Below are 15,756 nucleotides of genomic sequence, written 5' to 3'. Positions count from 1 at the left end.
TATGATACTTGTGTAACTTTAGGATATGACATGAACTTTCTCATTTGTAAAAACGGGAAATATTTGTTTGGCTTTCCATATAGGGCAATTGTAAACCTCAAATGAGATGTTATATTAAAGTTTTACTTTAAAAATATATAGTGAGGTGTCATTTTAAAGTATCCAGAGATGGTTTTCTTACTTCAATATATTGAATTTTATTTACTACATGGATTCTCAATTTTTAAAGAATTAGAACAAATTAAGGCCACAGTTAAATTCTTTATTTTATTTTATTTTAATTTGTTATACATGACAGCAAAATGCTTTACAATTCATATTACACACATAGACATAATTTTTCACATCTCTGATTGTATACACAGTAGAGTCACACCATTCGTATCTTCATACATGTACTTAGGATAATGATGTCCAACTAGCCACAGTTAATTTCTATTTCATGTAATTTAATTATTCCTACTTCCAAGCTTTTGTCTGTGTTCTCATTTTCACTCACAGTTCTACTCTTCCCATATAGAAACATACCATAAAACCTTCAATCAGCTGGGCATGGTGGCACAAGCCTGAAATCCCAGTGGCTCGAGAGGTGAGGTAGGAGAATTACAGTTCAAAGCCAGCCTCAGCAATTTAGTGAAGCCCTAAGCAACATAGTGAGACCCTGTCTCAAAATAAAAGTAAGAAGGCCTAGAGATGTGACACAGTTGTTAAGCTCCGCCCCCCCCCCCCCCCCCCCCCCCGCGCCAGGTTCAATTCCCAGGAAGAAGAAGAAGGAGAAGGAGAAGAAGAAGAGAAAAAAGAAATAAACTTCAGTCATCGGCAAACCCAAAATGAATTTGTTCTTCTTTTGTTTCTCATGCATTTGTTGGTTAGTACTTATTTTCCCAATTTTTTTCATATCTCAGTATTTTCTCCAAAATTGGAGCGATCCTTCTGGAATCATCAACTCCTTGAGGTTGGAAATTATATCTTTAAATGACAGTATCTAATATTTAATGAGCTCCAACTTTGTGCTATACACTGTTTTACATGCTTTACCTGTACCAATTCATTTAATGCTTATAACTGCATTATGAAGTACCATTATTATCCCTATTTTGATGAATTAGAAACTCATTAGTTGTCTGTTGAGGTTCCTGTAACATTCTCTCCCTACATGATCACAGAGAAGTTTAGTAAATTGCCCAATATCAGATAGTTAGGAAGCATCAGAACCAAGATTCAAACCCAGTCTGATGCCACAATACATGTTCTTAATTTGCTATACTATTCTGCTGGATTGTTTTCAGGTATAAAGTTTCAGAATGCAGGTCAGGTGTGGTGGCACATGACTATAATTCCAACAACTCAGGAGGCTGAGGCAGGAGTATCACAAGTTCAAGACCAGCCTCAGTAATTTAGTGAGGCCCTAAGCAACTTAGACTAAGTTGTCTGTAAATAAAACTTAGTGAGACTAAGCTGTCTCTAAAAAAATAAAATAAAATAAAAAGGGCTAAGGATGTGACTCAGTGGTTAAGTACCTCTGTTAAATCCCCAGTACCAAAAAACAAAAGTTTGAAAATACAGGATGAATAGGTTTTAGAGATCTGATAAACACTTAAAAACTGTTTTAAGACAGCAGATCTTGGGTTAAGAGTTCTTAACACACATATAAATATATGGAGAGAGAAAGGAGAGGAGAGGAGATGGAGAGAAGGGGGGGCAGCAGCAAGGGTTTATTTTTAATGATTTATTTGTTTATTTTTAAAACCAGGTTTAATTAAACTGCATACTTAAATTCTTAAGTTTGGTGAACACATGAATTATGGCCTAAAGCCTATGGTTTTAGTTGGAAGAACATCTAAAGAATATTATATAGTATTTTAGCATATCAACATTAGAAGGACCTTCGTGTTTGTAATTCCTAATGGCAATATAATACCCTGTGGCATTAACATGCCACAGTCTTCACACACATTCCTTTGGTTGCCAACAGTCCTCTCAAACCTCATCAGCTATCTATCTAAACTCTCTTTCATGATACACTTAAATTTTTACTTTGTTCAACCATTATGTCTTCTGTATCTTAAAAATTCATTTCTGATCTTAAAGAACATTCTATATTTTAGCCTCCAGAATAAACACAAGTGATTTTATGTGTTCAACTGATAACAAACTTTGGTTTTCTGGCTTATAGAATCTCCAAGTTTTTCATTCTAGTAACATGATTTTGCATTTGTGCTTTTTTTTAAAAAAATATTTTTATATGTATGGACCTTTATTTTATTCATTTATTTATATGTGGTGCTGAGGATCGGACCCAGTGTCTCACACATGCTAGGCAAGCGCTCTACCATTTAGCCACAGCCTAAGCCCTGCATTTGTGCTTTTAATTAGCCTTTTAAGGTAATTAAATCTTTCTCTTGGGATTTACCTTTAGTGACTAACTCCAATGGTGAAAAATTCAGAGGCTTGAAAAGTGAGATTAGATCTCAGAGCAATGTAAATTTGTGGGCCCTTTTTAGTAGGCACCATAGCACTGGAAGTAAGAACAGAAGCTCACTTATTCTATTCTGCTTTATGTGTACAACCTGGGTTAGACTGGCTTTGCCTGATACAAAAATAGCGAAGTGTTTCTGAGAGGTCAAATCCAAAACATTTTCTTTGATCCATTCCAGATCTCTGTTACTCTAGACGAATCAAAAGACATTTTCTAACTCCTCATTCATCTGTTCATTACTTCACTTTTCTCTGCACTATATATAATCACTTTATAAAATCCCTTCCATGATAACCCTATTAAATCACAATAATATATATCTATTTTAAATTACAAAAGCATAACCTGAAATTTATAAAACAGATTTACATGGAACATTTGCTCAAGTGACATTTAATTTTGTATCCATAAGGAACTTTCTCTTGAAAGCTAGTCACTTGAACTAGGAAATGTTTTGCATGTCAATAATTCTAGCTTAGAAAATAAGTTATCCTGATGGAAAAATGTCCTTTGGACACAGAATGTTGTATTCTTGATTATTCAAAGAGAAATGTAAGCTAAGGGCTTGTTATTGCCCAGTTTTATTGCACTATAGGTAAACAAAAATTACCATATTTGTGCCTGAATAACCACGATTACCTTGGTTTGGTGTTATTGTTTTTACTTTCACCTTCTTAACTTGAAAGATTAATTGTTTCTTGAATACCCAGATAGATATGAGAACTAAAGATTGAAAAATAATGTTTTACACCCCATAACAAACCAAATTCATCTTTCTACAACTTTGGCAAATAATAATTCAAATTAATGTATAATTTTGATCCCCATTTTTAAAAACAACTTCAAACAACTGACAAAGAAAGCCAATAAAATTTATCCCCTTTAAGTGGTCTATGTAGTTTTCATTTTTATTGGATAAAGGTTATAATAGCTCAGCATAAGATCTGGCTCTTTTTTTATGCACAGAAGGAATTTTTATTCCTAAATTAGCATCATGACTATTCTTCACATATCTCAAAATTTTCACTTAAATCTAACTACTAAACCTAATGCATTTAAATCTAATTATAAGACTTTTCCAAAGCAAATCCTGCATTCTTGTGGGGCTTGATTCTGATTCTGTTGTGCAATATTTGGTACTGAACATAACTGGTACTTTGAATTAATCCTTTTTCCTGTTCTAGAAGGTGAAATCTGTACTCTAATATTGTCAGAATATTGAAATAAACTTAAAACTTCTTGATTCAAGGGAATTAGAAGATGGTGTATTAACAGAAAAAAATGAGCCTTTCTCCAAGCTGAAATAATTAGGAATCCTTATATGAGTGTTCATATCATTAAAAAATCTCAGGACTCAGGGAGCACCTTGAGATAGTTTTAAAGAAGCAGCTTGAGATGTTATTGCGACGGTTTTTATCTACGGACACATATGGGAATGCCCAGATGGATGACAAAAAATTCTGGGGTTAATTTTTTAGAGTTCTTTCCCTGATCAACAGCATTATTTATTTATCAATCAACCTTAGGATATCCATTTGGTTTGCTTCCTTTCAAAACAATATTGACAGCCAAAAGAAGTAATCCTCTTGGTTGTTCCATTTTTTTATTATAAATTATTCAACTGGATTTCTAGTACAAATTCTCTGCTGATTTTGGACAACATGAGCCAGTTTTTCTGAGACCTGCCCTCTATACCCTCTCCTCTCAGCCCTAATCCAGCCCTGAACAAAATAAGTTGAAAAAAAAAAGTTTCTAGGTCTAAAATTTTGAGGCCACAACTCTGAAACACAGAATAAATAAAATCTCAAGGTCTTGTTAATCAAGCTATTACAAATATGGTTATGGTACTTTCAATATAGAGACCTATTACAATTATCTTGACTATGCCTACAAATAACTTGTGAATGTTTCACTAATTAAAAATCTTGCATTCTGGAAATTGAAAAGGGTCACACAGCTCAAATTCCCATACTTTGAGTTTCCTGTGAACGTTTTATTAATCCTCTTTTAAAATAACAAAGAATTCAAAAAGAGTAAAAGACCACAAAAAGGAAACAAAGAACAAGTGCAATGAATAGATAAGAATTATAAATATAGTTAGCTATTAATCCAATTATATCAATAATTGCCTTAAATGTGAACAGTCCAAATATATGAATGAAAAGACAGAGACTGTGAGAGTAGATTTTAAAAAAGACCAACTATATGTTATCTACAAGAAACCCACTTTAAATGTAAAGACTGAGATAGATTAAAATTAAGTGGATGGAGGAAGATATACTCTGATAACACTAATAAAAATAAACCTAGATACATATATGAATTTCTAAAAAGGAGGCTTCAGAGCAAGGGAAATTTTGAGTGATAAAGAGGGTCACTACATAAAAATAAAAGGGTCAATTCTTCTCAAAGACATAAAAATCCTTAGTGTGTATGTGCCTCACAGCTTAGCATCAAAGTGCATGTGGCAAAAATAGAACTGCAATGAGAAATAGATGAATCCACTATTATAGTTGAGTACTCCCAACATCTCTGTATAATTGACAGATCCAGCAATTACAAAACCAGCAATGGCATACTTGAACCAAACAGCACCATCAATCAACTGGATCTAATTGACATCTATAGAATACTTCATTCAACAATAGCAGAATGCACATTCTGCTCAAGCTAAATGAAAATTAACTAAGAAAAACCACATTCCAGGCAACAAAAACACACTTAACCGAAATTTCAAAATAAAAATCATACAAAGTATGCTCTCAGACCACAAACAAATTAAACTAGAAACCAATAATAGAAAGATTACTTTGAAAACTCCTACACTCTTGGAAATTAAACAACACACTTCTAAATAACACATGGATCAAAGACAAAATCTCAACAGAAACTTTTAAATGTTGTTAAATAGATGAAAATACAAATTACCAAATTTTCAATATGCAATGAGACCAGTGCTTGTAGAGAAATTTACAGCATTGAAAGTATATATTAGAAAAGAACAACAATCTAAAATCAATAATCTAAACTTCAACTTTAGGACACAAAAATAGAGGGGCAATTTAAATTCAAAGTAAGCCAAAGAAAAGAGATAAAAATTGGAGCAGAAGTAACTGAATCTGAAAAACAGGAAATCAATAGGAAAAAACAACATCCCCAAAAGCTGGTTCTTAAAAGAAATAAAGTTGATAATCCTCTAACCAGATAAAAAGAGAGAAACCACAAATTACTAACATCAAAAATGAAAGAGGAGCCACTACTATTGGTTTGCACAGACATTAAAGGGATAATAATGGACTATTGTAAACATTTCATGCCTCAAACCTTAAAAATCTAGATGAAATAGACCAAGACCTTGAAAGATACAATCTTACTACAACTCAAGAATAGATAACCTAAATATAACTACATCTATTAATGAAATTGAATCAATAAATAATAACCTTCCAAACAGAAAGAACCTAGCCCAGACTGGTTCACTAGGGAATTCTATCAAACACTGAAGGAAAAAAAATGATATCAATACTTTACAGTCTCTTTTACAAAATAGAAGAGAGAATATCCTTGACTCACTCCATAAAACCATTACGATCACAAGGCCTAAACTAAAGGCATTGTAAGAAAGGAAAAATACAGGTTAATATCTCTTATGAATGTTCGATGCAATTCCTCAATAAAATATTGATCCTACAGTGTATTAAAAAAATGATGCACAAGAACAAAATGAGATTTATTATGTGTATACAAGCCTGGTTCAACATTCAAAAATCAATTACGAACCAGGCACAGAGACATGTACCTATAGTAGCTATTTGGAGGCTGAAGCAGGAGGATCACTTGAACCCAAGAGTTCAAGACCAGCCTGGAACACATTGTGAGACCCTATCTCATAAAAACATCAATTAATGAAATCCATCACATCAACAGTCTAAAGAAGAAAAATCAGAATCACATAATATTATTAATGAAAGTATCTGGAAAAATCTAACATTAATATATAATACATATTAATGATTTAAAAATAAAACTTTCAGCAAACTAAAAATAGAGGGGAACTTCCTCATCTTGATTAGAAAACAACAACAACAAGTCTGACAACATACTATACCCTAAGATTTGGAAGAAGGTGAGATATATCCTCACTACAACCTTATTTAACATTGTACTGGAAGTCCTAGTTAATACAATTATTCTAGAAAGGAAGATAAACCCATAATTTTTTTTTAATTATAAATACTTTGTTTCAACTAGAAGGTACAATCTCAGGGGTTTCATAGTTTAAAAAGCTACAATCACATCATGTTGAAACTACATTAAAAAAACAGGGCTGTAAATGAAACTGCTTTTGACCTCACCCATTTCTGCACAGACTTTGTGGAATCTGCACAAGGAAATATCTTCTCCTTTGCTCTAATTAATTGTTATTGTACGTAAGTTGCTTTCTATTCCAGCATATCCAGAGTGGTGAAATAACAAGGCCAGCCACGTAGCCAAAGGTCTCTCCAAGCGTACAAGAGATGGGCCATACCTGCCATGGTCTTTCCCAATCCAGTGGAATAGGAAATGCTTTAAGCCATGCTCCTACAAAACTAGAAATTGTAGTGATCTGGAGACTATTCTCCCAAATAGATGTAATTCCATTTCTACTGAAAACTCTTAGTCATGCTTTGAGCTTTGATCCTAACAAACATAAACAAGGTATGGTAGTAAAAGTAGACAAAAGAACTGCAAATAAAAATGTTTCCAACACAAACTATTAGTGGTGCTCCATATAGAACAAAAATCACATGAAAGGAAAAGCAAGACATAAGAAAGTAGATACAACATTTCAAAATTCTGGTTACCTTAGGTGATAATGAATTTCTTTTAGAAATACATTTGGTTTCCCTACCAAATATAATACTACATTGACAGCAGTCACAAAAACAGAATAGATGCACTACCACATCAAGTGCGTTTCCAATATTGATAAGTTCTCCAAGAATACTGATGGAATGAAGATGCTTAGGATAATTGAAAATATGCATAAAAGATGGGTATACAGTAGTCTCTTGATATCTGTATCTTTCATGATGTTTTCTTTGGTGGCTATCTAACTCTCCTGCCCACGGAAGGGAAGGGGAGGCACTGCCTCCCACTGTCAGGTGCGACGGGCTGCCATGACCCTCTTAAACCGATTATTTTTGAGGTACTGTTTGTGACTACATTTCCTGGATGGACATAATACAACAAACAAGGATGAAACTAGTTTCAATTTTAGCTAAGAATACAGTTCACAGATTAAAGCTGTTGGTATTCAAATCAAAGAACTCTCTTAATTTATAATGGCATAATTGTCTATCTAATCATGTCTATCATTGTCTGTCTAATCCAAGGTCTGGGATTATCTAATCCCAAAACATAAAAAATGTTCTGGAATTAACAAGTATGTAGAGACAGGTTGTAAGATAAAAAGTTAATGTACAAAGTCAATTACTTTCCTATAATTCAGCAAAAAAAAAAAATGGAATTTAAAATTAAAACCACAACACTATTAATATTAGCAGTTAAAAAATACATATAAATATAACAAAATATGTACACAATTTATATGCAGAAACTCTAAAACTGATGAAAGAAATCAAGAACTAAATAAATGGACGTATGTTACATATATATGCATAAGAAAACTGAATATAGGCAAGATATAAGTTCTTCTCATTGTATTTCCAGTCAAAATCCCAAAATGGTATTTTTTTTCCAAAATGATATTTTTTAGGTAGCAACAAATTGTTTCTAAAGTACATATGAGAGGGCAAAAGACTCAGAAAAGCAATCATAATATTGAAGGAAAAAAAGTATTATAAGTGAAACTATCAAAGTTCTACACTTACCTAAAAGCTACAGTAATCAAGATAGTGTGATATTGGCAATTAATAGACAAATATTTCAATAAAACAGAGTAGGGAATTAATCTATAAATTTCATCTAACAGATATTCTGTGTACCTACGGTGTGATATGGATGCATGGGCATCTTTATACACTAATTGACAATATTTAACCATTAAAAACTCTACTGGCTTCTTCTACAAAAGAGGAAAGAAATTCTAACTAAACTGCCATACATATAACATATTTTTGTTCTTATGAAACACAGAAGTTAAAGACAGATTAAATGAAAATTATCCCTAAGCCTGTTATCCAGAGATAATCATTACTAACATTGACATTTTATTATCTATATTTCCAAGTGTTTTTCTATTCATATGCCTACATAAAATATATAATCTTTTCAAAATGAGCCCATACTATACATGTGGAACGTTTTTTAGGTAATGAGGTTTGAAACCAGGCGCATTCTACCACTGAGTTACAACATCAGCACTTTTTACTTTGTTTTTTATTTTCAGACAGGGTCTCACTAAGTTGCTAAGGTTGGCCTTGAACTTGTTATCCTCCTGCCATGGTCTCCCAAAATCTCTGTGATTACAGGCATGCACCACTGTACCTGGTTATACTGGGACATTGTAACTTAATTTTTTTACACTAAATAATTTGAATCTCATGCTGTGTCAATAATATGCTTCTATATCACTTCTCATAGATGTGCCATAATTTATGTAATTGATTCCCTATAATTGGACACTTAGAGTGTTTCCTATTGTTTGGTACTGCAAATAATGCTATAATGAGCACTGTTACACATTTCCTTTGTGCATAAAACAGAGGATTTCGTTAGAACAAGTCTTAAACATGAAATTGTCAGGTCAAAATGTTTACCTTTGTTAGTGTTTGGTGCATTTCCTAGCAACAATATTTTGCTCACTTAAAATAATCCTTTCCCTTTTAAATAGATTTCCTATACTTCATCTTAACTTATTATCTTTGAAATAATCATGTTAAGCACTGCACACTATTTTTTATTGATGTTTAAAAAAATAAATGACAGCGGAAAGCATTACAATTTTTATTACACACATATACCACAATTTTTCATATCTTTGTATATAAAGTATTTTGACACTCAATTCGTGTCTTCATACACGTACTTTGGAAAATGATGTCTATCACATTCCACCATCCTTGCTAATCTCCCGCCCCCTCCTTTTCCCTCCCACCCCTCTGCCCTATCTAGAGTTCATCTATTCCTCCCATGCTCCCCCTCCCTACCCCATTATGATTCAGCCTCCTTATGGCATTTGTTTTTTGGGATTGGCTAACTTCACTTAGCATTATTTTCTCCGGCGCCATCCATTTACCTGCAAATGCCATGATTTTATTCCCTTTTATTGCTGAGTAAAATTCCATGATGTATATATGCCACATTTTTTTTTATTCATTCATCCACTTGAAGGGCATCTAGGTTGGCTCCACAGTTTAGCTATTGAAGCACTGCATACTTTTAAACAAAATGATATTTTTACCAGAAAGATTTCTTCCTCTTTATTTGATAAAGTAATTTAATTCATATGTTTGATGACTAGAACAATTTTAGTATCCAACTTGAGCTTCCTTTGTTCTTTTTAACTTTTCTCATTTTGCCAGATGATGTAATATTCTCTCCCTCTAACAGTAGTTTTCTGTGTGTCTTTCCCTTTGCTTCTTCCCTATTTGTTACTAAGGCCTTAGTTAAGCTACTTATATTTCTGTGTCTTTAAGGAAGGCACACTTAAGTATCTGCCATCTACTATATCAGCTCTGCTAGGTCCAAGTTTCACTAACCTCTTTCCAAGCTTCCTAGGGCTAAAAATAGCTTTACTGGTAACTTATTAGTCATTAGGATGTTAGATTACTCTTTGCCCTAGGAGTAGGAAAATAGGCCATGGCAGCAGGGCAGAAACACTATAAATTAGGAGCACTGTTGTAACATGAAAAGTAATTGTTATAGTGAAGAAAATAGGATCAAAAATTTGTGTTGGCTCTTTCTTTGTCCCTGATCCCATCCTTGCCTACATTTTGAAAGCTCACCTAATGTGACTGTTCCCTTTCCCCTTCTATTCACTCTTCTCCTTTGTTACAAACATATACTCAGGGGCTGGGGATATAGCTCAGTTGGTAGAGCGCTTGCCTTACATGCACAGCCCTAGGTTTGATCCCCAGCACCACACACACACACACAAAAAAAAAAAAAACCCATAAACATATATTCATTTTAGTAATAATTATTTTTGCATGTCCACCATATTCCAAACACTTTTTCATAGTGAACACTTTGTGTTTGATAGTTTTCAGGATCATACCTGAAGAATACTGGTTAGAAAACTCTAACTTAGTCTATTTTGTGCATAAAATGAGGAATGGTACATTTTCTCTTTGGGACAAAACTATTTATATGGCAGTTGAGATAGCACATTATACCAAAAATGTAAACTAGCCGTAACTGTAAGAAATACAAAAAGTAAATTAATAAGTTCATTTTTATGCATCTATCATTTATAACTAACTTCAGAGCAGTTTCCAGAATTAAAAATACTAGCCATTTGAAGGTAACAGAGGTGAGCTGTAACTTCAAAACATCATACTGCAGCCAGGCACAGTGGCACACATCTGTAACACCAGTAATTCCAGAGGCTGAGGAAGGATCACAAGTTCAAGGTTAACCTCAGCAACTTATAGAGATCTTCTCTTAAATAAAACATTAAAAAGGCTGGGGATGTAGCTCAGTGGCAAATCATCCCTGGGTTCAATTCTCAGCCTAAATTAATAAATAAATACCATAAGCATGTACAATTTTTATTTATTAATTAAAATAATCAATAAATCAACTAACTAATAAAATAAAGACAGTCCTTTCTACCATGAGCAAAGTTGTAAAATGAGTAGAGCAATACTGCACTTGTAATAGAAGTTATGTCAGGCTCCTGAAAACCCACATTGTGTAGTTTTTATTCAGATAATTTAACAGAAGTGCTCTGAGTTGGCCTTTCCCCAGAACCCAGATTTTCCTAGCTCCTTCCTGCAAACCCTTATCAAAACAGATTTGTTCTACTCCATTCAGGCTGAGTTTACTGTTTTCTAATGCAACAACTAAAAAATAATGGACAAAGGAAAACGAGAGAGAGAGAGGTGGGTGGTGGGGGGGTAGAGAAGGGATGAAGGGAAGAAAGAAATAGAAAATTCTCCCAGTATGGTTAGGCTACATTTCATTCCTCATTTCTTTCTTACACATATACACCTCATTTTGTCCTCATTAAAACATGTGTACCTTTTTTTTTGCAACTATACAGAAAAAACAGTTTTTTAAAATTTATGATTACTGGTTTATTATAAAAAATATAATTCAGGAACAGCCAAATGGAAGATATGTATGGGATAAGATATGGGGGAAGGGGCACAGAGCCTCCATGCATTCCCTGGGCATGCCATTCTCTTCCAGCACATGCAGGTAGAACAATTCTTTTTTGTTCACAGATTTTTCTTTTTGTTCTTTTTAGATATATGTGACAGTAGAGTGTATTTTGACATATTATTACATACATGGAGTATAACTTATTCTAATTAGGATTCTATTTTTGTGGTTGTACATGATGTGGAGTTTCACTGGTCATGTATTCATACATGAACAGGAAAATTGTGTACATTTTACCAGTGATCTCCCATAGAAAAAATGCCTTAAATGACTCTCTGTAGATCAAATTAACAATAACAACAATAGAATTAGAGGTAATAGTTTTATGGTTTATCAATAGGGCTTAAACATTTTTTAGGTTTTAAAAAATTTATTCATTTCCTAATTTTTCCTTTCTTTCCCACAAGCTTTCATTAAACCAATTGTCAAATGTCAGGTTAACAGAAAAGCAGCTTAGTGACAGACTGAATTGGAAGACCAGCACAAATCTTAGCCTCTTAGGCTAGTTAGATATTGCTTTGGTAGATACACTTTGTTGTGCCCATTTGATGGATGAGGAAACTGAGACCTGGAAAGTTTAAGCAGTTTGTCCATAGTTTCTTGACCACATTCTCCACACTGGATGAATTCTGGCTCTGCCAAGCCCTCTAGGGAAGGTGAGGTCTTCCACAGCCATTAGACCTTGACCTGGTAGACCAGACACCAGAAACCAACATCAAGAAGCTGGCTCAGAGACAGCAAGAGTTAGGCTGTGAATCAGCAGAGCTGATTCTATCATACATCTGGGCCTGCACCAGATCGACATAGAAAGGCACACCAAACATTGAACATGACATTTTAGAGTCATGTTCCGTTAACCACCTAAAGAAAAGCCACAGTTCTTTTTTTTTTTTTTTTGAAACTTTTTTTTTAAATAGGTGTGAACATACTTTATATACAGAGATACGAAAAATTGCGCTCTATATGTGTAATTAAGGATTGTAATGCATTCCACTGTTGTCGTGTATGAAAGAAGAAAGAAAGAAAGAAAGAAAGAAAGAAAGAAAGAAAGAAAGAAAGAAAGAAAGAAAGAAAGAAAGAAAGAAAAGAAAATAGAGCTTAAACTTTTCATGGTTCCATCACAAACAGGTGGTAAGTATGTGAGGTGATGCATATGTTAGTTTGGCTTAACCATTCCACAATGTGTGTGTGTGTGTGTGTGTGTGTGTGTGTATCTAAAAACATGTTTTATACCATGTACATATATAATTGTATATAACATATACAATTTTATTTGTTAATTAAAATTATAGTAAAAATAACAATTCTAAGCCAATAAGAAAAGAATTAATAAAGACAATTGTGAGGTAGAGCAAGGTGTCAGAAGAGTAACATCCTCCGGTGGTTCTTTCCCCAGAGAGACAACAATTTGAACAGTTATTCAGGATGCAAACTATTTTCACAAAAGCCAAGGAATCCAAGTAAGAGACCACAGTACCTGCTTTTTTAGCAATATAAGAAGACAGATACACTGAAGAAGGCAGAAAGAAAAGAGTTGCCAGCATCACCCCTCCCCCCAGTTCCAAGTAGCACAGCCCAGAGAGAGAGACCTCCTGATGGGGGAACAGGTAGGGGATTAACTTCAGGCCTTAGACTTGAGACCCAGACCAGGCCTGCCACAGGTGAAATCCAATGCCAGGCCAAACCCCAATTACCCACCCCCAGACAAGCACCCATGAACTGAGCTGTTGGAATTGTATTAACCAACCAAGCAGCTAACTGCCTCCACCATCACTTCTCCAACCTCAGGTGCAAAAGGGGGAATCAAGACTCTCCCCCTGAGGAACAGGGCACAGAGGCTTCCATAGGACTTGCCTTAAAGGTCTACCTGGGCTTATTGTACTAAGGCTTAGCACCAGGCAGAAACATAAGGCCTCTATTCTCATACCAGAGTTTTCACTGAGTCCATAGGACTGACCAGACATCAAAGACTGTGTAACCGTGGGACAGGGTCAAGTTTTGGTGTGCACCATTGTCGGGCGTGGAGTGGGCCTGGAGAACCACCATGTGTTCAGACTGCCAAGGTCCCTGTGGCTATGAGACTCTGGTGTGACCCAGGCTATTGTCAGCCTTAGTGGCCAAGAAAATCCCTTCATCTACACTACTCCAACCTCAGATAGTATAGTGTGGAGCAAGACTCCATTTGTTGGGGACAGGACAGGGTAGTAAGCTCAGGACTTTGCCCTAGAACATACTGCTGGACTAGCAAATCCTAATTAAGTAGAAGCTAATAGTCCCCATACCAAGACTTGCCAGCTGATGGAACCTCTGAAAGAGCTCCAATACCAGGGGAAGATACACAGCACCAGTCTATCAGACCTCTATTCCAGCCAGTACACTTGTGACTGATTGCAGGCGTCTTAGGCCATGAGTCTACTTGAACAGTTAAGAGCCAATAGCAGTGTGGGTCTTGATCCTACCTGAGTCCTATGCTAATTTTGATGGGCTTTGGGCACAGAGTGTGACATAGCTTGTCAGTGCTGGTGGCCACAGGCATGACATAGGAAACTGGTACACATTCCCTCATGGTGATTTTTCCAAGAGGAATCTAGCAATGTATGACCACAGAATAGTGACTGTGCATGAAGTGTCTGTGCCTACCCCAGACCCAGGGAAAGTTTTGAGAGGATAGGCTACACTTTTTAGGTATTCCTCTATTCTATGCTGCACAACTCACCAACAGCAGATTTGGGGAAACCTGGGATTAGATTGCCCTCAAATTCTGAAAGGGTAGCAACACAAACACCAGATTTACAGAAAATCTAAAATTAAGACTCCACCTATGGCTGAAATAATGGAATTACAGAGCATGCTTAGAATTTCTGGAAAGACTGAAAACAAACAAAGCCAGATTATGAAGACTGGAATAAACACCTAATTCTTCACTACCTAGAAGACACCACACACTGAACACCAAGAGCTTTCAGGAAAATGGGACCTCACCTAATGGACAAAATATCAGAAACTGATCTGGTAGTAACAAGCATGGATAAACACTCCAATAAGAATTTTAAAGAGCTACTTTAAGGAACACAATGATCTTCAAAAAATAAAGAGAAAAGATATAATACTCAGACAGAAATACTTAATGGAGAGATGGAAGGAATTTTTTTTTTAAAATGAAATCCTTGAACTGAAAAATATATTGAGTGAAATTTTAAAAGTGATAGAGACATTATAGCAGAATATATCAAACAAAAGATATAATTAGCTCAGAGACAGGCTTCTGGAAAACACACAGAGAAGAAGAAAGAATCTCTTCATATGAGAAGTTTGAGACAGCCTTAGATACTGAAGCAGGAAAGCAGGAAAATCTCATATTACTGCATCTCTAGGAATTAGAAAGACAAGAACAAATAAAACCCTAAATTAATAGAAGGAAAGAAATTATAAAAATCAAAGCAGAAATAAAAAAAAAACAGATAAAAAGCACAAAAGATCAACAAAATAAAAAAAACTGGTTCTTGGGTTGTGGTTGTGGCTCAGCGGAAGAGCACTTGCCTAGCATGTGTAAGGCACTGGGCTCCATCCTCAGCACCAAATAAAAATAAATAAATAAAATAAAGGTATTGTGTCCAACTACAACTAAAGAAACTTTTGGGGAAAAAAAAAAGAATACTGTTTAAAAAAAAAAAGAACTGGTTCTTCAAACAAAATAGTTAAAATTGAGAAACACTTAGCTAGACCAACTTAGGGGAAAAAAAAGACTCAAAAAAATCAAAGATGAAAATTGAGATATTACAAGTGGCATCACAGAAATACAAAGGATCATTAAAGATTATTATGAATAACAATATGGAAATACATTTGATAACCTAGAAGAAATGGAAAAATTCTGTAAATTCTAAAAATTCTGCCAACACTTTACCAAGATTGAATCATAAGCTGCTTCTCTGGGAAAATACCAA

General features: G+C 34.6%; 1 pseudogene; it reads right to left on the bottom strand.

Moving 5' to 3' along the window:
• Nucleotides 1-6,893: 6,893 nt before the first annotated feature.
• On the bottom strand, nucleotides 6,894-7,550 carry LOC143639276 (GPI ethanolamine phosphate transferase, stabilizing subunit pseudogene; annotated as a pseudogene).
• Nucleotides 7,551-15,756: the final 8,206 nt, after the last annotated feature.

The sequence above is a fragment of the Callospermophilus lateralis genome, chromosome X, assembly GCF_048772815.1.
Source record: "Callospermophilus lateralis isolate mCalLat2 chromosome X, mCalLat2.hap1, whole genome shotgun sequence".
NCBI lineage: Eukaryota > Metazoa > Chordata > Mammalia > Rodentia > Sciuridae > Callospermophilus > Callospermophilus lateralis.
The sequence above is the reverse complement of the archived record's forward strand: the minus strand, read 5'-3'. Positions and strand labels throughout refer to the sequence as shown.